We start from the raw sequence: 23,025 nt of genomic DNA on the forward strand, positions 1-23,025 counted from the left end.
CCGCTCTCCGTGCTCCCGGAGCAGTGCTCAGCCCCTCTGCCCGCCTGCCTCTTGGATCTGAGCCCCCTGCCTTTGGGTCCCCTCCAGCCGCTCTCGCTCCTCTCCCACACCCGGATTGAGCTCGGGTCTCAGCCCAAGGGCGCATTACTCGCGGAGGGGCGGGAACAGCATCTCAGATCCAGATCTGTCAGCTCCACTATGAAAACAGAAAAACCTACCCCCTTTGGCTAGAACGGTGGGGTTTCGGTTTGGGATTGTGGATGCGACGCGTGAGGCTCAGAACCTTACAGAAATCCCTTCCACTCTTGGGCACGGGACACTAAACCGGAAAGATGAAGCAGCAGTGGTGGAGTCGTGTGTGTCCTCGTGACTTGCATGGGTTCAGTCCCCGCTGTAGGAGAAGGAGCTGAGCTGGTATCCCAGCAATGCCAGCTCTAAAGGAAGGGTGTGAAAGCAGGGCAGAGAGAGGCTCCCTTCCTCCCGTCCCATGAACTTTCTCTTTAACCTCTAATTTTATTTTTTAAACGCTAATTAAAGACTTATTTGTATTTATCTACATTTATCTATATACATATATAGGTAATCTCCCACGCTTAAGGCAAACAATCGAGCATTTTCTCTTTCTGATAAAGTTGAAAAAGTGTTTTTGGGAGTCGTAGACCTTTTATTAACACCTTATTTTAAATTCATTCTGTTAGACGTCTGGAGGATTATAACAGCGTTAGAGGAGGCTCTTTTCTTAACTGTCTTATTCCACCGAAAGGGGCATCCTGGTTTGAATTTGATGGGGTTTAACAGTAATATCATTCATCCTTTCGTGTTTCCGTTGGATTTCAAGTCCTCTCTCCAGGTGTGGTGGAAGAGGAGAACTTAGGTGGAGATGAAAGGGTGTCGATCTTGGTTAGAAAATTGGAAGAATTGAATTCTCAGGGAGAGTGACACTGAATGGGAACAAGAGCCAAGACTGTGCAGGGAGGAAGAGGCAGAAGCAAAGAGAAGGAAGGGGAAACAGCGCCGGTCTCCTAAGGTGTTGAAAGCAGAGCTGGAATCTTGTGGAACATAGCCTGGCTGTTGTTACAGATTTAACACCCATAGATTGTATTGTCTTACCTCATCTAGTCCGTCACACAGCAAAACTTGGACTACAATGAGATGGGGCTTGGAGATCTAATAAAAAATGAGAGGTACCTTACCACCTGGTGCTCTGAAAAAAGCCTGCTGTTTGGGGGCACATTTTGCAATATGTCACTATTATACTTAATTGGAAATAAAATTGTATAAATATCTATGTCATTATCTAATCCATCCTATCTCAGCTGAGCACAGTTTTCCATCTTTCCACTTAGTATCCTAGACCTTTATTTCTGCTCTGTGAAATATAGCTTCTTCTCTTCTTGTTTCTCCATGCTATTGCTATAAATTGAGCAGCAGAGTGTATTAAAATACTTATTTGATAAAATGTTTGGGCCTTTTTAGAGATTCAGATTAGAGTTTTCCAATTTGTTTATTTGCTTCTGGAGGGACTTGGGAAGGTCAGGGGGCAGAAAGATTTGATGTATATGCTGAACTCATTAATCACTTGTTCTCATATAATTTGTCTTCTGCAATCTACAGATGCTTAGTGATTTCCCAAAGACTGTGTGTGTACGTGTGTGTATACATTATGAATGCTCCCATTATGTGAAAAAAAATTTTAAAACATACAGAATAAATGTGAGTGTACATTCATAGTTGCTATTCTAGTCATTTCTTAAATTTAACTTTGTTAGGTATAAGCAAGCAGAATTGAGCAGAAAAAGCCAAACATATATCTGGAATTTTGGACTTTTATGAAATGTATTTATGTGGTATGTATGAATATGTTGGATAGCAAACAATAAGAGGAAAATTTACCCTTTAGCCTGAATTCTAAGCAATTTATAAGTTAAATATATCATTAGTAGTTTTAGTGTATTAATCATAAACTACGTGTGGAAGAATCCTTTGATTTACAGTATAATATTCAAAACATTTATTGTAAAAGATTTCAGAGGTATATTTAGAAAGACTTGTCTCTGATCAAGCAGGACAAATATTAGCAAGTGTATCTGCAAGTGAAAATTTAAATAAATTTAGTAAGTAAAGGGTTCATGTCCATTGCTATGAATTTTGGAGGTGGCCCTGAACGTATTCAGTAACTGCCACTTTTTGCTGTCTGGAGATATATTTGTAAACAAGCATTATTTGACAAGTGCTTTTCACAGCAGGGATTCTTGGCCAATTACTGCTGAACAGCTCTGCATTGAAAATGATTCACCCGCAGTGAATCAAGCTTAATTCATTGAAGCTACAGTCAGTAATGTCCCAGTAAAGTGCTTCTGACAGTTGTCAGCGGTTTGGATTTGAAAAGTCCAGTTTCTTGTCTCTGAATGTTTTGTATGTTTGAGAAAGTGGGATAGAAACACATAAGGTGGGAAGAAAAGGCTAAACTGCCTGAAAAGCAATCATAAACTTGTAAATGTTTTCCTTGGAAAGATAAAAAAGGGGAAAAAAAAGTTTGTTTTAGAGTTTTTCTTGGCTTATAACAGAACCAGGCCCATAAAATAGATTGGAGGACATAATAGATTTGTAAAACTAAATGGCTTTATTCTGTGGCCTTGTCATCCCGTTGTAATTCATTTCCTTTTAGATAAATCGGCAGGACCCCACAGAAAAAAGGACAGTAAAATCATTTCCTCACCAGGACATTACTGAACAAGAAAAGAGAGCTATTACCCCTATTTGAATCATAGATTGTTGAAACTACAAGGGGCCATGAATAGTTTTGGCTTTTTGCTTAATAAACCATGAAAAGGGGACCTAAGTCTTGACATTTTAAGCTCCTTTTGAGGTAGACAAAGATCTTCTTGAGTGTTAGGGTGACAGGTAAGAGGATTTCATTTCCTCATATAAGACAAAGAGGAGAGTGAACAATTTCTGCATTTAAAACAAAGATTTTTCTTTGATTGGAAATATTCTTCTTGTAATATTGTCATTTGGAAATACTGTTGGCTCTTTATTCAAATTCACATAAAATATAGTTGGTATGGAAATAAAGATTCACTTTTTACACCTAGAAAAAAATATTTACTATAACATATTTATATTAGTATTCTCTATAAAATATGACTACTTAGAGTATGTGTTTTTTGTATCTTTACATGCAAATTAAAAGGAAATGATATAGGTGTGTAACAGCAAACATTTCCAAACTTTTTAATTAAATATTTTATTCAGAATTGATTGCTGCTATTGAGAAAATAACTGTGCTTTAGTTATTTCCACCACACTTTTGTTGATTGACTCTACCACTTGAATCTCCTTTGTCTGGAGTGCTTTTTTAAATGTATTTGCTTGAATGGCAATTAGTTTCTTTTTCATTTGGTAGAAAGCTTTCTACCTTTGACTGTAAAAACAGAGTATAATGTACATGATTATATTAGGTAACTATAGCTATTATCCATTTTATGAGTCAAATTTAATGTTCTTTTTTCAAAAGAAAAACACAGTGTTCATATTTCAAAGAAATAATTGCTGAACAAATAATCGATAACTCCTTAGAAATTTTTTAAATTTAAATTAGCATATATTTAATATATTCTACTTTACTAAGGAATAGTTCCAATTTAAGTTAGCAGGGATACCTATTTAAAGATTATGACATCATTTTAAACAATCTTAAAATAGCTCACATGGTTTTTATAAAGCATCAGAATTAACTGAGGTTTGAATTTCACATCTTGCTTATTAATCATTAAAAATTGATCATAGTATTTGCTTTTTCTTTTCAGAAAGAGTGAATTGTTATTATAAAAGCAATATTAGAGTAAAAAATGTCAACTCTTACTTAGAAACTCAGAATGATTCTTACTATTATAATATCTGTAGTGAGTATATATTTCAGGTGGAGAATGGCTCCTACTGCTGTGCCCTTCTGAGTAAATGCATATTTATTTTATCAAAAGTTATGTAAACCATAGGATAGATAAGGGTTTCTTCAAAAGAGTTATTATAGTCCATTGTATACATATATACCTAATGGAACAGTTAACTGATTTTAAAAATTTATCATATGTACTATCCTTGTGTAATTGGTAGATATTTCTATGGGTGTATATAAAGGTAGATAAAAAGAAAAATGAGTTCTGGAGGCTTTGTAAACACAGATTAAAATGGGTTCATATATTTTAGAAAAAAATATTAGTACCTATCTTTAATCAACAAAATGTTTACTGAGTGAGATGCATTAGCGATAGAAAATACATAAATAACAAGAGATTTTCTGATGTATTAATTACAATTTTTGAAGGCACTATATGATAGTTAGAAAACTGACAATTATTAGATGTTGAAAATCTAGTATAAATAATTGGTGCCATTGAAAATGTTTACTTCAAAATATGAATGATCTATTTTTTAAATATTTGGTTTTGAACTTCCAAAACAATTAGCATGAATTCTTAGGACAGTTTTTCTCTATTTAATATTGACTTTTAGTTTCTGACTTTCCAGACATTTGTTTGTATTCAATTAATGAGATAGATTTTAAAGTGTTTGAGCAAGGTAAAAATGGAAGCAGTGTAGCAATTTTAAATATATATTTTGAACAGCAACTTATTTTTGACAATTCATTTATTAACATATGCAAAATGTTCTTGTAATAAAGAAGCTGTTACAAAAACAGAATCTGATGTCATATAAATTGTAGTGTGAAATAGATATTTCCACATGAAGCTCCAAATAAATAGTGGTGCAGTTATTTTTGAATATTAAGACTTTACTGGAATTTGCACTTTTCTTTTGACCCTATAGAATTCCCATACAGAGGATTTATTCATTGCAATTATTCTTATCACGTAAAAGAAAGATATGGCTCTAATTTTAAAATTCCTATTATAATAACAATAAGAAATATTTAATTGAGTGGTTTAAAATGTAATTCTGATCAATTAATTTCAAGAACCAGATTTTAAAATTCCCATTTAACCTATTTTATTACCATCTTAAACAATTGTTACCTGATATAATCTGTTAGTGCAAAGAAAAATAAATAGAAAGAAAAAGTGCTATAAGATACATAAGAATTTGAATTGTGTCTGGTGAAATTTGTAGTAATTGAAGGTCTTGATTTTTTTTTTTCTTTTTTCCCCAAAAGTACAAATTTTCATCCAGTATCCCTAATGAGAATCCCAGGTGTTACAAAGTCATAAAATAAAACTAATTTAGTAGGTGTCCACTTGGAGTTCTTAAAAACTCTGTGGTTTGGTATGATGACGTTTATTGTCATTTTAATGTTAGCATAACTTTGTGAAATGATTTTACATTGATAGTAATTTAAAGAAACCATAAGCGGTCACTTCTATATTTAAAAATTGCCTGAAAACCCCTTTTTAAAAAGTGTGTGTGTTTTGCCTTTAGAGTGCCATTTAATTGTATCCCAGTTTAAAAAGTCCTAGTAGGTTCTATTCATAATTAAACTTTTCTGTAGCTCTTCTTTTCCTGTAGGGTTTGCAGTCTTTAGTCTCTGATCAGCTTATGTGTTACTTTATTAATATCTCTTAAATTATTATACTATAGGCGAGCATAACAAAACTTTGTCGGACAAAAGTAGAACCTAGGGCATGCCTTCTTTCCTCTGTGTCTCTCAGTGATAAAGTGTTCATGCCTTTAATCATTGTGTATTTACCAAGCAGAGTGCTATAACTTGCCTGGGATTTTGGTGTATGTGCCAATGGATGTGTGTTGAGTATGTGGAAAGGTTGTTGGAAGGCTGGAAGAAAGGGTAGGGAGAGGGATGTCAATATGGTATCACCACAAACTTGATATTAATAACAGTTTTGAGTAATGTTTTCAATCTTATTTTTAAAAAAATATCACCCCTGCCCACACACACACTCTCACACACTCACGCATTCTAATTTTACATTTGTTTTACTATGACCCTGAAGATAAAACCCCAGCCTAATGAAAAAAGTATAAATAAATCTCTAGTTCATTGTGTTTCATAAATTTTTTTTTCCTTCTTTTTCTCTGTAAGATCTGTTTCGTTGAGTTATGCCAAACACTTGTTGTGTTGGACATCCCACAGATTAAATAATTGGGATTAAAGTGTCTGTGATAATTCTAATTATGTTTTAGTTGCTGGACTATTGCCCAGGCCATCTTCTGCATTCATCAAGCTTGTCTTCAGTTCTAAATAAGCTAGCCACACAACTCTGTTAAGTAGATGATTCTGGTAAAAAATTAAAAAAAAAAAATAAAGAGCCAAAACCTGAGGGTTGAAATATTTTGCATATGCTTTGCAAGAACATGTTCTTACTTGGAAACATGTTTCAGGCTAAGTATTGGAAGATTTAGAGAAAATACAGTCTGTTCTTTTACTCAGAGATGCGTAATGTCTTTTTTCTCTTATATTAATTTTACACTCTTATTTTCATTTGTCATGTCTCTCTCCCTTCCTGTCTTCCTCTTTCCTCCTTTCTTTTCCTCCCTCCTTCCATCCCTGACTAAGTCAAAATTATTTAAGAGGGTAAGAGCCCCAGCCTGTTTTGTTCCAACACCCTCAAGGAAGTCAAGATTTCAGATTGTGTGTTTGTTAAGAAGATAATATATAGTCTTCTTGTAAATAAATTGTGGGACTCTGCATACAGAATAGATTGTGTCAAACCCAGTTATACATTTTTTTCACTTAATTCATACTTCAGAAGTTTTTAAGACATCTCTGTCAATTTTGCCTTTCTTATAAGACAGCTAACTTATATACTTTGCAATGACAGCACCTTCCCTTTCCAGGATGCTTGTTAATGTCTTTTCTAAGGAAAGGCAAACTCAGGAGGCAGATCCGGCTGGCACCAGTTCAGCCCAGCAGTCCACAGCAGGAGCTTGCTTAGAGAGCCAAGTTCTAACTTTCACCCAAAGCTTTCACCATGTGTACTAGCAGAAAAGGTGAGGCTGACTGCCCAGTCTCATGGAAGATGATAATGCACTGTCATCTCACTTAAGAGTTTAGCTCTAGGCAGTGTAGTAATGCCACACTGGGCCTCCTAAGATGGGGGATACAGCCAGACTTGTGAGGTAGAAGATACATGAAAACTGCTGTATCTGAAGAATTTTAACCACACCTAGTTTCGAACCATGATATTTGATTTCTCTAGAAGGAAGGAAGGCAACAATAACAACAACAAAATTACCTTAATCATGCAGATTTGAAGTCACTGTTTTTGATTTAAACTTGTGAAACAAAGTAGGGAAAGAATTAGTTGCAGTGGAAGTACAGAAAAATCAACAACAACATCAACAACAAAGCAAACAAACAAAAACAGTTAACCAATCTAACTGTTTTGAATTCAATAACAAACATGGTTTTAGTTTTTGTTTGTGCTAGTCTCTAACACTAATGCTAAATTATTGGCCCTCATTTATTTATTTTAAACTTCAGTTCAAGTATCTGTATCTGTATTATGGCAATAATGGTACTGCCTACTTCACATAATTGCTATGGAAAACAAATAAAACCATTTTCTAATTATTAGAGCAATACACAAATATAGGTTGTAGAGGAACAGTGGAAGCCTGGGAATGTAACCGTTTAAATGCCCTCCATGGTCTGTGTGTTACTCTTTGTTTGCTGGGTAAGGATAAGAATAAAAGATTATGTTATTTGAGGGAATTTCATTAAGAAAAGGAGTAGAAAAAGTGTAACACAAACAAGGATTTTATAAACACTTTGCTCATGCCTCAAGTGACATGGAAGTGGCCCATGTTCTTGAGGGTCCTGTAGCTTAATTTTTACTAACTTCATGATAATTATGCCTCTTTTAGAATGGGGAGATGTAGAGACCAGGAACCCAGCTCAACCATGGTCTTAGACAGTGATATGGTCTTGAACCATCCACCTCAGATTCCACATCGTTAAAATGAAGATGTAAAGGCACACCCACAAGGTTGCTGAGAAAATAAAATACTAATGTGCCTATGTAGCCTAGTACATTTCCTAAAGCCAAGTGGGTACACCAAAATGTTAGTCCCTGTGTTTTCTCCCTTTCTCCTACTACTACATATAGAATATTTGAGGTATGATTTCACACTCACAGATCATAATTTTCCTTACATTGTATGATTAAAAGGAATCTAGGCTTGGAAAACAGTCTGAGAAAAGGAATTTACATGCACATTTTCCATAGAGCTATCCAAGGTAAAAACCAACCATATGACATTATCGTGATTTTCTGTTGGTTTTCCTCATTATTTAATATTGAATATTGGAATTTGATTAGGAAATAAATAGAAAACCATCAGTATAAGGGTCATGGGTTGTAAATGTTGTATTTTACCTCATTTGCCCTCAGGTAGACTGGTAGAGGGCAGATTATTATTTTTTTTAATTTTTGCCACAAATCATACCAAGAAATATTTTCAAATATTTTGAATATTTAGTCCTATAAGAATAGTATGTTATCAGTTTCACTTTTAAATACACACGAACGTATAAAATGTCATATATATATATATATATATATATAGTCTGTATAGAAATTCATTAAAAGGACATGAAAAATGCTGCTGAAAGTGGACAGTTGGAAGAATTAGATTCTTAGAAATTACTAATATTATGAGTCTGTACCTTTACTTTTAGTTTGAAATATATAGATTTCTCATCTGTTTGATTATGTGCAGAGTTAAAAATATAACCTGGAAAGATATTTAAATTTTTATATTTTCAAAGGTATTAACGTAATTTTATAAAGCTTTTCTTTTTTACTTACATGAGCGTAAACAGGCAAAATAAATTTGGAATGTATTATATTTTGATCTGCTTTTAAAATGTATGCCTGTGTTTGCAGTCTCATGAATGCACACAACTGTATAAAGTAATCATAACTAACATTTATTATTGACTTACTGTGTAGGGGACATTGTTCTAAGTGGTTTACATACGTATTAATTTATTTTCCTCAAAACAAATCTTAAAAAAATGTATGTGAAGTCTTGGAGATATTTCCTCTCATTCTTAGTCATAGCTATAATTTTTTCCCTCTCATTAAACACTTGATCGGCTGCTGGTCATCATACTCTTACACAATGATTTATCTCCTATTAGTATCTTCTCTCTTCATTGTCCAGATACTCACTAGCACAAGGGGAGATCTGCTTCCACATATTTTCCTCTTTCCAATTCACGGCATCTATGCTTTACCTTTCCTACATATATATATATATATATATATATATATATATTTTTTTTTTTTTTTTTTTTTTTTTTTTTTTTTTTTTCTGTTACTCTAGTGTATAAACAATCCAGTTCCCAGTCTCTAGCCCAGACTAGACAGTGTATATCTCGGCTTGCATACCCGAAATCCTATTAAGATTTTGTTAAGAAGTGCTATCTATTGCTGATCACTACCTCTTGCTCTGTTAAAAATAGAGGAGGGTTTTTTAAATAGTTTTATTCTAACTCATGATAGAGTATATTATTTTAGGCAGCACTATTTTTTATAACAAGAGAGAAGACAGAAAGTTTTCCTGGAAAATGCACTCACCTTTCATCTGTCCAAGCCAACCCTTTGGGTGCTTTTCTCCTCCTTTACATACAAGGTTATATTAAATATTTTATAATCAATATTTTGTAGCATTTATTATGAAAACCGCTATTCCACATGAATCTTGTAACAAAGCCTGCAGAATAGATTAAAGAAGCTCAATGTTAATTAGGGAACTGAAACAAGAGAGTTTGATCTATTAAAAAATTAGAACTAGTATCAAAGCCAATGTCTTATTACTGCAGAATCAGTGCAACATTTTAGCGGAGGTATAGCAGAATGGTAAAAACATGGGCTCAGGAACCTGGTTCAACTATTTAGAGCTGTGTGACTTGGGCAAGCTAGTAAATCTGTCTGTGCCTATGTTTTCCTGTCTGTGAAATGGGATGATTATAACAATATGGTATATAATTGAAAAGATTGAATTATTAATAATGTGCTCCATAAAAATTCTAGCATATAGTAAATAATATATAATTATTAAGTATTACATGTGTTAAAACAGTATGGTTGGCACTCTGATATTGAGCAAGGTCTACTTTTCTACATTAGTCAGTGAGTACTGTCTAATATTCATTGCAAATGGAAATGCCAGGAAAAAAAAAAAAAACAAAACACTTGACTTCAGCTCAATAGCTCAAGCAGCCTTTATTTACTCCCAGGGTAAAATCTTTCAATAGTCCTCCAGTGCCCTCAGGATAAAATCTAACTGCTTGAACCTGAGTACAGAGTTCTTAGTATTTTGTTTCTGGCCCACCTCTCCTGTCCATTCCCCTTCCCTGCACTCCCAGTTCCTGTGGTGAAGAACTGCTATGAGTGCAGTAGGATTCTGTGAGCTCAGTCAGAAATACTCACCTCTTTTCTTTACTAAATAATTTGATATTTATGCCTAGGTCTGTACAAGATTTTCCCAGGATTGTGTGCCCATTTTTATTCTAGGTGTTGCCTATCACACTGAGATGGAATTGTGTTTTTGCTTGTCTGTACATTTCTGATCTTTGATGGGAATAGAGATCCTTGTAAAAAGTAAAGGTTAACTAGAAAAAAAAAAAGTTCTCTTCTGAACTGAGAATCACCACTGAAATAGTATGATTTGCCAAAGAAAGCAAGTTAGTTCCAAAAAAGCTGGCAGTAAAATATCTTCTTTTTCTTTCTTTCTTTTTTTTTTTTTTTTAATGTATCAATATGAAGAAAGCTTGCCTGTCTGTAAACTCATTGAGAGCCAGCTCCAATTCTTGCTATTCCATATGGAGCGTCTGTAAAGCATGTTATAATCTATACATTTGTGTTTAGTGAACAAATATTATTAAGTAACTTATTTGTTTCTTTAAAGTCACTGCTGTTAAGTACACTAAGTCTTACCTCATTACTGTGTTGCTGGTGAAGCCAACATAGCTCTTTTCATAAATCCATAACTAATAGAGTTCAGAATTTCTGGTATTGTAGTCTTTCCTAAACTGAAAAGTTACCAACTAAAAGGTTGTATGATCTGCCAACCAAAGCGAGTTAATTCCAAGAAATTTGTTAGTAGAATACTGTATTTTAGACTTACCAGAAGTATAAATGAGAAGAAGGTTCTACTGAGATTAGCAAGCTGCTAGAAAACAATTCATAGACATCCTATGCTCACTATCTCTTTGTAATTTAATCAACTACAGCTTTCTCAAGGCCCCTGCTTTCTTATGATAAATTCTCAAAATTCATGTAACTTGAACAGCTATCAGCCAACATAAAATAATTTTTTATTTTTTTATTTTTTGTTTTAAGCATTTCTTAATTTTACCTCCAGAAAAACAATTAATATAAAACATGTGTTTCTAAATGGTTTAAATTTCTTGGGGGCAGAGGGATTTACTCTTTCATTTGTTCTAGATTTCTTGGATTATTTTGACTGTCACTTATTTTATGAAGTACTTTAGATTTACAAGCTGTCAAGAATTCTTAATATCGGAGAGAAAACGGCAGAAAAATTGATGTTATCAATGATGTGAATAGAACAGCATTATAAGATAGATTTATGTGGAAGAAAGTTTAAAATGGGTGATAAAGGTTTTTTAAGTACAGTTTGGTTAGCATCTGGTGAGCGTTTTAAATTAACTATTTCTCCAGAAAAAAAAAAAAAAAGAAAAGAAAAACATGTTTTCATTTACTCTAAAATAATACCAAATAAATCCAAAATATCACAGGGTTAATATTAGATTCTCCTAATCTTTAACAGTTCTTTGAATTAAATTTTCCTCAAGATGGGAGGGTTAAAATTATAACTGCTGTGGAGACTATTACCACACAATCACCTTTAATTTTCACAACAACCCTGTGTAATTGAAATTATTATTCTAGTTGATGGAGTAAAATTGGGTTTTGGGAAAGTTCAGTAATTTTTCACTAGATCATATAGCACATAAATTAATAGGATAGAATCAGGTGTATATGACTCTGGAGCTCTGGGTTGTACCCATTTGCTAGAGATTACATTTATCTAAATATACTTAGTATTATGATTTGTATTTTATTTATGCATACCATCTTTCAAGGAGGGAATAAGGGTGTTTTATAAAAAGGGTATGCTTCGGCCAGGCACTGTGGCTCACACCTATAATCCCAGCACTTTTAGAGGCCAAGGCAAGCATATTGCTTGAGCCCAGGAGTTTGAGACCAGCCTGGGCAACATGACATCCTGTCTCTACAAAATATACAAAAAATTAGCCAGACATAGTGGCGTGCACCTGTAGTCCCAGCTACTCAGGTGGCTGAGGTGGTAAAATAACCTGAGCCCTTGGAAGTTGAGGCTTCAGTGAGCCCTCATCACTCCTCTTCACTTCATCTTGGGCAACAGAGGGAGATCCTTTCTCAAAAATTAACATAGTATATATATGTAGTTTGAGAAAATAAATGAAGATAAAAATAATATAAATATATGCACGAGGAAACATGAATATGGAATGTGGAAATATGCATATGGAAAACTCATATCAAGAAAATCTCACTATCATCAATGCTAAAGCAATTATATAGAAAAGTTAAGCATAAGCTTTCAGTTACACAGTTCTCACTTCCTGATAGAAAACCTGTCAGTTCATCAGGTAACTGACATTTTTTTTTTTTTCAACTCTGGGGTTTGAGAGAAGTTATCACAATGGTGCTTTTGTTTGAAGGATGCCATGAATAATATTTTTAATTTTCACTGATTATCTGATGGATTCTTGTATAAGTCACTGTGGAAAACTATGGACATAAAGTTAGCAGTGGTTTCAGGGACTTTTTTTTTTTTTTTTTTTTTTTTTTTTAAGCAGCAGCAGCAAATTCAAAAGAAATCACTGTGGAAGCTTAATACCTAAAGCAGGTAACAAAAGAATTATTGGGTTTCCTGGCTGTTTTTTGGTCTCCGCTTTCCCTCCATATGCTTGTACTTCTGAGACATCTTTTTAGAATCTCCAGGCCATTCTGAGCTCAGTTTAAAAACTACTGTGATAAAATATAAAAGGAATGCTGTATCGAAGATCAGTGTGATATAATCCTGACTTGTAACTTTCCATAAATCTACCTAAAACAGAAATTATAATATCTTGTGAAGTTTACTTTAAACCAATGGTCCTAATGCAGAGGTGCTCATTAGAACCAACCTCAGAATATTGTTAATTATGCTATGTCTGGACCCACCTAAACTTATGGAATCATAATTGATTAAAGCAAATTCTTTGGAAATTTATACTTTTGCAACCTGGAAATCTGTAGTTTCAGAACACCCATAGATAATTCTGATCTCTATCCTTGTTAAAGAACCCTTGCTTAGAACAGAAATACTTAAAGTGAGATGTGTACTGACACCGGAACCAGTCTGCAATTGTATCAATATAAAGATTGAGAGTTAGCTTTTAGAGACTGTTATTGCAATTTGACATTGCTACACAATACAGACAATACAGCTGTGTAATAGCCAGATTCACCTCATTGAGCCAAGGCATAGCTAACTCATTTCTAACTCTAATTAAGTGTGCATAAGAATTACTTGGATCGGTAGTTGTGTGGGAACTTCTAAAGTGCAGTCGCTTGCATTTTCGTCTCCACCTAATGTTCTGATTTTATAGTTTTATGAAGAGTCAATGGATATTTGGTTTTAAAAAAAGTACTTTTGGTGATTTGAATGTGGGTGATAGAAATACCACACTTCAAAAAAACTGTATATTTACTTACATGTATATATCACATATGACTAATGCTTAGAAAATGCTAAGTAAATGGTTTCTATTGTTAATAAAAGAGAATATGAAAGTGTTCTAAGGCTAAAGGGGATATAGATGATATTCAGGTAACACTATGTAGATTAAGGAAATACAAGATGTTAGCGAATTGTAAAAACAAGTATCACTGTGCAAAAGAAAAATGAATTCTAAGTGTGATTTGATGCATATTCAATCATATAATCACTGATTTGAAAAAATTGATCCTCAAGGTATATGCTTTGATGTATGTATATATGTACGTATGTATGTATATATGTATATCTCGTTCATATATGTATATGTGTATATATGTATATATGTATATATCAAAACATATACACATACATGCACACACATATATAAATGTATATATATTATATATAAATATACATTTAAATACATATATATCTGTAAGGGTAAATGTTTATATCGTTATATCCTATCTAATTTAGGATTTATAACAGAATATAACTATCTAAATTAGATATTATAATTCAGATAGATAACTATAATTTAGATAGGTATATATAAAAATATATTTGTATGTATATATGTAAATATATATTAAAATAAATAAATAAAAACATATATATATTACATATGTATCTATAAATGCTAAATGTTAATTTATATAGTCATATCCTGAGAGTCTGATTTAAGAGATTCAGATGGATGACCTCACAGGTAATATAAATTCAAAGGAGTTTCTATTCTCAGGGCCAAGCTATTAGAAGACCGAATGATAATCAAGATACTTCGTGTTTTATTTACTGATGTATGCCCAAGGCTTATTACAATTCTTGGCAGTTAAGTAGCTACTCAATAAATATTTGTTTAATGAATGAACCGTCATTGTAGGTATTATATTCTATATAACTTGAACAAAATTTAAGGCAGTAAATTGGATTTTTTCGTTCATTGTGTATATATTATCTGTAGAATTACATTAGGTTATAAATAGAATAAACCTCCAACAGTGGCTTACAATTTTTTTTTTTTTTCAAGAAAGAAGTTTGAGGGTAGACGTCTGGTGGCTTGGGTTCTGTGAAGACAGAAGTCTGTGTTTTTCTTGGCCTTACTCTCTTGCTCATTGTGTTATGGTTGCAAGAATGCTAATGCATCTGCCAGTATTACAACCAATTCAGAATAAGAAAAAGGGAAAGAGAAGCACCAATAGCCATGTCAGCAGCATTATTCCTTTAGTTTAAACAACAAAACTTTCCCAGAAATTGGCAAGCAGATTGCTGTCCATATCTCATTGCCAGACCTATGTAACAAGGCTACCAGATTCAAGGGAGGCTAAGATAATAGCAACATGGTTAACATTGTTTGCTAAGACTCCTCTGATCCATGGTCTGATATGAAGCATAACACTGATATTATGATAACTAAGGAAAGGAAAAGGATATGAGTAATTAATAGGCATAAAACAATGTCTGCCACAATATCACAGAAAAATGAAAGTACTTTTATTTTACATTATTTCCTTTATTTTGTATTTTCTTTGTAACCTTTGAGAAAGGACAAATGGCCAACTACTGCAGTCATTTTGTGACCAAAAATCGATTATAGGTACTAGGTCACCTAGACAAAAGTGATTAATACTACAACAATTTTATACACTGTTAAGATATATAAACCATTGTATTTTAACAGACTAATTTTAAAATATTTTCCTGCTATCATGAATGTTAGTAGTTATTTTGAGATGGATAATTAGTTCTGGGTAGGAAAATGTTTGTGATCAGCCATCTAAAATCATTTGGCAGAGTATTTGTACTTTGTTAGTATTTTTGTCTGTATTACTTTATATTTTGACTTTTTTAAATGATGAAACGTTAACCAAATATTTAAAAAATTTAGATAAAAATCATTATGTAGGGTTTGCATCAATATTAAATTTTGACTAAATTGGAAGACTGACATGCAATAATGACAAGTTGTCAGCAAAAATTTGGGTCACTTCTCATTTTATATTAGGACTACTGGGTCATCTAATTGTCTGCTTATTTTTGGTTCATGCCATCACTTTAAAATATAGTCTATGAGTTTGTGCGACTTTCTGTCTCCTGTAATCCTCATTTATCCTCCCCTGAAGTCTGGAAAGCTAATGATTATATAGGTTGTTTTGAAGTTTGGTATAATTTGCTTAATCATTAGAGGTAATTAAGGACTAAGGTAAGGATCCCTTCAAAACAAAGAATCAGCTTTGCTTACATTTTTAAATTCAATTTTAATATAGTAGTTTTTAGTGTACCTTTGTCTTTTTAGGACAAATTCATATCATATTTTGCCCCCATTAACATGCTTAAAGCAAAGTGAATAATAAAATAAAAAAATAAGAAAAGAGGGTTCATTATTACTTTATTGCTTTCTCATTTCCTTTCTGAAATCTTGTAACTTACTTTTGAAAATTTGATACTAAAATGTGATTTTTCCAGGAAAATCGAATGTCTATTCTGTTTAGATTGATATGCCTGAAGATTTTCATCTGATATATAATAAAATAGAGCATTATGATGATGCTGGCTTCTGTAACATACGATTTTCAGTCATTGATCTCATAAAATTCATTGATACATAGGATTAAGTGGTTCAAAAGAGTGAACCTTTGTATTTCACAAGTCACACATTGGGCCGGGTATGATATATATACAAGAGAAAGAGCTTAGTTAGATATACTTGGATTTAGATTTCAGCTATGTGCTTATTAGTTCTGGGACCTTGGGCTCTTGCCCTATTAGTATTTTTCAACTTCCATTTCCTCATCTATAAAATGGGGAAAATAATATACTAAAAGATAATTGTTAGGATTAAGTGATATAATGTACATTAAGTACAGAAATATATAATTTTAGCTTCAGTCGTTTCAGTCACTGATGTTACAGACATGAGGATTGAGGCCCTCAAAGTAAAATTATTTCCTCAAGTCACACAGTAGCAGAACCAGAACCATAGAACTAATGAGTATTCTCTATGCAATGAAGCATTCACAATGAACTGTGAATGTGCACATTTATGTCAAGTAGTGAGGACAATGTTTTGTTTTTGAAGGAAACAGCCTCATATTATCTATATACATAGTAGGGTGGAATTAAGCTGCTTTATGTGAAGTAGTCTGTGATGTAAAGATTTTCAGGCTTCATATATCATTTAATGTTGACTTTTCTTTTTAGAATAAAAACAATATGTAAGATTATACGTGTTTGGTTACCATACCTGACAAAGTAGCCACCAAAAACCATATGGTGTTGCTCTTTTCATGCAACATTGTTCTGTGAATATAGCAGACTGTTCGTTAGTCCTAATTTAGCTGTCAGTAGACTACTGTATTAGGTCTGCCTTAACACTTCATACAGACAACCAGTGGATACTCCCTCTGAATTCTTTTCTGCCATCTCCCTGGGTTTACACTTTTTTAGGCTATTAACAATTCAAAACACTTCGTATACATTTCAGATTGATTTTTCCTTCCATCATAGTAATATGCTTTATGGTATGATTATTCTACTGCTTAATTTTTGAAGAGCAATGTCTATAACTTCTTTGTGGTGATGAAAAATACTTTGGGGTAAAATAAAGAAAGATGAAAATATTTTGAAATAAAAAATTAAAGACATTATTTGCAGCAAATAAGCATAATATTAAGATTTAAAAGGACAATAAAAATCATCTCTTTTAGGAATCATTTCAAAGATAATGTGAAAAGTTAAGTGACTAGTTTTTAAAGGGCACTAGAATTCTATGAATGCAATTTTTGGAAGTATTAACATGATGGAAGGAGAATAGACACTGGAACGGAGACATAGGTTTGCCTTCAAAATCTGCCACTTACAAGTTGTATCAGTTAATATGTCTTCCTCTTCAAATAACAGCAAATAACTTCCCCACTGGATTAAGCAACAAAATTGATTTTTCCCACATAAAAGCAATTCCTGAGAGAGGCAAGTTTCAAGTTTAGATGGATTAACAACTCTATGATATAATTTGGAACCAGATACTTCCCATCCCTTCACTCTGCCAAACTTAATCTGTAAGCTTTGCTCCCCTGCTGATTCTACTTATTTTCTCTAGATGACTGTATCAGTTCCAGGAAATACATCCATACCCAGCATTATCCGAGGCAGTCAGGAGTTTTCTTTACTAATATTTTCTACCAAAATTCCCTTCCTTTACAGATCTCCTTCACAGACCATTGGAGAGAACTGAATCAATAGTGGGACCACATAATTGGAATTGAAATAAGTTCATTTTTGCTGAGATGGGCAAATAGAGAGACGAACAAGCTTGAATAAAACTGGAGAGGACTTACGTTAAAATAATAAGAGAATATTACAAGATTGAAGTAAGAGAGGGGCATGATTATATTGGTGGTTTGCAAAGATCTTTCTGGAAGCAGTATTTTGAAGACATTGTTAAGGATCATACCTTTTTCTTCAGAGAAAGCAGTTAGGAGATTTTTCAAGTGAAAAATTATGGCAAGGATTTAACTGGACTGGACTGGCTATACTGTGGAATGAAACCGAGCAGGCGATTTAGAGGGTTATCATTGGCTGTGTTAGAATCAGTAGGATTTGGTCAGTGATTCAATGTGAGGCTAAAGGTGAGGAAAGGTTGACTCAGATATCTGGAGAGAACAACTAGTTTTTTTTTTGTTGTTGTTGTTTGTTTGTTTGTTTGTTTGAGACGGAGTCTCGCTCTGTCGCACAGGCTGAAGTGCAGTGGCGCAGTCTCGGCTCACTGCAAGCTCCGCCTCCCGGGTTGTTGCCATTCTCCTGTCTCAGCCTCCTGAGGAGCTCGGACTACAGGCGCCCGCCACCACGATCGGCTAATTTATTATTATTATTATTATTATTATTATTATTATTTAGTTTTAGTAGAGACGGGGTTTCACCGTGTTAACCAGGGTGGTCTCAATCTCCTGACCTGTTGATCCGTCCGCCTCGGCTTCCCAAAGTGCTGGGATTACAGGCGTGAGCCACTGCTCCTGGCCAGTACAACTAGTTATATGGCATTACACTCATTGAACTAGGGAACATGGGAACACAATTTTTATTTTTACTTCTGTATAGAGAAGATACTTTGTTCATTTAGGGACAGGCTGAATTTGGGGACGATTATATACCCTAAATGTGTTAAGAACCAGCAGTCAGTTTTACAAATTTATAGGAATTTTAGGAGAGAGAGAAGGACAAAATAAGTGGATTTGTGTGATAATTAACATTTAGGTTGTAACTCAAGTTCATGAGCTCCTCTGGAAGAGTCCTTACATTGGGGCATATGCCAATATCTCCTTTAAAACCAACCATACGGCAAACAGAAAGTAAACATACATATAAGCCCTTCTCTATCCTTAATAGGCTGATTCAATATGCATGGACTGGCACCAAGACTTAGTTCTTTTAAAAATCTCCTTTTAAATTTTGATGTTAAGTTTTAATCAAGAATTATTGGTGTAGTGTGAGAAGTGAAGGAAATCTACAAAAATGAGGCATTGATAAAAATCGAAGTTTGAAGGGATGGTACAGTAAGAATAGCTTATAAAGGAAAGAGGAAGAAGTAGCTAGAGAGGTAGAAGAAAACCACAGAAATCTGTAGTCACTGAAGATGAAAAGTGAGATTGTTTATCTATCATGGTCATGACCAAATGCTGCCAAAAGATAAGGCAAATTAGGAGCTTAGAGCTACACAATTATCACTAGTGAATTTAGTAACAGAAATTTTGGTAGAATAATGGGGGTTGAAGTCAGATTGTAATGGATTAGGTAAGGAATGAGGAAGATGTGAGGAAATAATAGATAGGGGTGTTGATAATTCATTCAATAATCTGAGTTATGAAAAGGACAGAAATAGGACATTCACTGGATGGGAATGTGAGGTTTACTTTTGAATATATTTTAAAGAAAAATTTTAGAAAATGCTTTGTGGTTAATACACAAAAGGCCTAGTTACCTAAATATAGGTTTGTCAGGTAATGTTCATGGCTCATTTGAGGTCACGGTTTACTTAGAATGAAACCAGTCTCTGGTTGTGCAGTTTTTCTAAAGCTATGTTTAGCTGCCATGGTTCATGTACAAACAAGGTAGAATCATTCTTGATTAGAGTCTTTGGATGTCTAGGGAAATAGGTGGTTGCAATGCAGTGATCTAACGTTTAGGTCTTAACTGGGGGACTGACTTGGCTGCAGGAAACAACAAGCAGTGCTCATGGTCCGTTACTAAGGTCTCAGTTACTGCTTTATGTATAAATTACCTAGTAGAGCATCTGACATAGAGTAAGCATTCCACAAGTGATTTCCGCACATTTCTTCTTCTTTATTCTAAAAAAGATTGGGCGTATGGGTTGCTCAGAATTGTAAAATAAATACTCTTCCATTCATTGTCTGAAAATACAGTTGGTTGTGGCTTCCTGCCTTTGAGTCAAGGGATGCCAGAAATCTACATAACACTTCTAAACCTGTAACATAATTTTTCCCAAATTTACAAATCTAGTTTACCAATGGGAAACACATGTCCTCTTTCTCTGCACTCATTTTGTAAACTGTTCTTTGTTCCCTGCAGCAGTTGTCAAATTATAAAATTTAGCTTGAAAGTGAGAAATCACATCTGTGCTGGATGGGACCATGGAGAGAAGCTGGACAGCTGTATATCTGGGGTTTGTTCTCACAGATTAGTTAAATGTGTATTGTAATTGAATCCAGTAGCTTTTCTGATATTGTTAAATGGAAGTCAATAAGCAAGCATCCATCAGAAGTCTCTAGTATGCAATGCCACTTTGATTCAATGCCTTTAGAGAGTGAAGGCCATCTCATCTGCTACTAATCCAAATTATTCTCTTTTCATACTGTAGCGGAGGTTTAACTGACATTATAACTGTATTTGTTAATGTGAAGGTAATGGCAAAAACAGAAACAATATAAGTAAGAATAAGCCTTCTAATTGTCTATCTTCATGTCATCAAGGATCACATATTCTCTTAAGGCTTTGCCCACTGATGGTGTATGGTGGGATCAAATGTCCTTGATCTATCTTTTGACTCTTCAAGGTCTGAAAACACTTTCATTCCAATGTGTCTGTTTCCTGGAGAATCTAATGCATTTTCCTGCTCATAGTGACTTAAGTTGGCAAGATGTTAAGGAGAAAGTAGTGGAGTCAAAGTGATATAGAACAAGTTAGAATATTTGAAAGTTATAATCATTGAAGAACATATTTGTATTATTAACCTAAGCTAAACTTTAATCGTTAGAATGTGTGAAGTTGAGGATTTAGGAATCTTCTTATGCATATTCCATTTTATTTATTTGCTCTTTGCTTTCCTTGAATCCTAACAAATATAATGAGTTAGCAATCTACTTTTTCTGAAAGTGAATTTTCTAAAAGCTTTTCTCTTTTCAAGAAAGCATTGAAATTGTTAATGTATAGAAATACAATTAAAGCGTACTAAAGACTATTTTGAATTAGTTTCTTTCATAATCTGTTATTTGGCTGGGCATTCAGTTAAGTGACTTTTCCTTATTAAAAAGTTCCTGTGTTAGTATTTTTCCCCCATACATTAATGTTAGGAATTTGCAATGTAGTACATATTCATTGACCCCTTTAAAGTTATTTCTCCTGAATAATCAGCCTTCTTAATTACTGATTAAAATACCAATACCTACCAATATGTCCATCTTAATCATAATTATACAATGGCTGAGGGAAAAATCATCTTGAAATCTGTCTCTCAGTTGAATGGTATGACTCTAGTTTAAAATACAAATAATAGAATGAAAACATTTTTCATGAAATTTCTGATATCTGATTAATATCTTCTAGAGTAACTGTGGCATCAAACATTTCCTCTAATTATATTCATTAGTGGGTTCTCCTGGACAAGTTTTAATTAAGTTGTACAATAAAGATCAATACTCGTGAATTCATTGCAATTTACAACAAGCATATATACTGTTCAGAACAATTTAATTACTATAATTATAGCACAGAAGATATTTAGTGACTATGCTCTATTACTGCCAAGCCCTCTTTTTAATAAATTTGGTAATGAAATTGGGAAATTAACTTCTGAAAATTCACATTTATATAAACCCTATATCTAAACTTCTGTTTTTTAATATAGCTATATTTTGATTTTTTATTTTACTAGTAGGGAAAATGGAGGCATTAATTACAGTAATGGCAAAGTGCCTTTTCATGCATATAGTCATGAATACTGAGAAATTATGAAAGTGTATATAATAACACATTTAATAATTATATTGGTTATGTGAAAAATAATTTAGTGGTGTTATATAGTCAGATATTCTATTTTTATTTTTATAAATAAGACTAAAATTATTTTATTACTCTAATTTTCTTAAGTAGAAATATTATTTTGGTTCAAACAGAAGGTCCCCAAATATGCTAACTTCTGTTAAATTTCTACTTTCTTTCTTTTTTTTTTTTTTTTTTTTTTTTGAGACGGAGTCATGCTCTGTCGCCCAGGCTGGAGTGCAGTGGCCGGATCTCAGCTCACTGCAAGCTCCGCCTCCCGGGTTCACGCCATTCTCCTGCCTCAGCCTCCCAAGTAGCTGGGACTACAGGCGCCCGCCACTTCGCCCGGCTAGTTTTTTGTATTTTTTTAGTAGAGACGGGTTTTCACCGTGTTAGCCAGGATGGTCTCGATCTCCTGACCTCGTGATCCGCCCGTCTCGGCCTCCCAAAGTGCTGGGATTACAGGCTTGAGCCACCGTGCCCGGCCTTAAATTTCTACTTTCACAATTATTTATCTGGTACATCGATAGATGAGCAGATCATTCTACTGATGTACCATATAAAGAATTGTGAAAATAGAAAATTTCTAGTGGCGTCAATAGGTATGTAATAGGGTTTCTCAACTTTAGTACTAGTGAAATTTTGACCAGATAATTCTTTCCTGGGGAGGCTGACGGTACATTGCAGGATGCTTCACCGCATACCTGACTTCTTCCCATTAAATGCCAGAAGCAAATATTCATCCACTAATGAACTCAGAAAATAGATAAATGCACCCAAATGTCTCCAGACATTATTATATCTCCATGTTGAGAACCACTGGTGTATGTTGATTAGCCTCACCCTCCTGATCTTCCCACTGACCACATTATTCATTCATAAGATAAACAGCTATTCCGCTTTTCTGAACTGAGACTAGATTCATAGACATCAGTCAAACATGGTGTTCTTATAAGAGAATTTTGTTCATACAATTTTTTGAAGACAGGAATTGAG

At 33.7% G+C, this 23,025-nt stretch overlaps 1 protein-coding gene across 11 annotated transcripts in view; it reads left to right on the top strand.

The window, feature by feature from the left end:
• EPHA5 (EPH receptor A5) overlaps positions 1-23,025 on the top strand; it is a 356,773-nt gene that overhangs the window by 1,795 nt on the left and 331,953 nt on the right. The window lies entirely within an intron of this gene.

The sequence above is a fragment of the Macaca fascicularis genome, chromosome 5 (assembly GCF_037993035.2).
Source record: "Macaca fascicularis isolate 582-1 chromosome 5, T2T-MFA8v1.1".
NCBI lineage: Eukaryota > Metazoa > Chordata > Mammalia > Primates > Cercopithecidae > Macaca > Macaca fascicularis.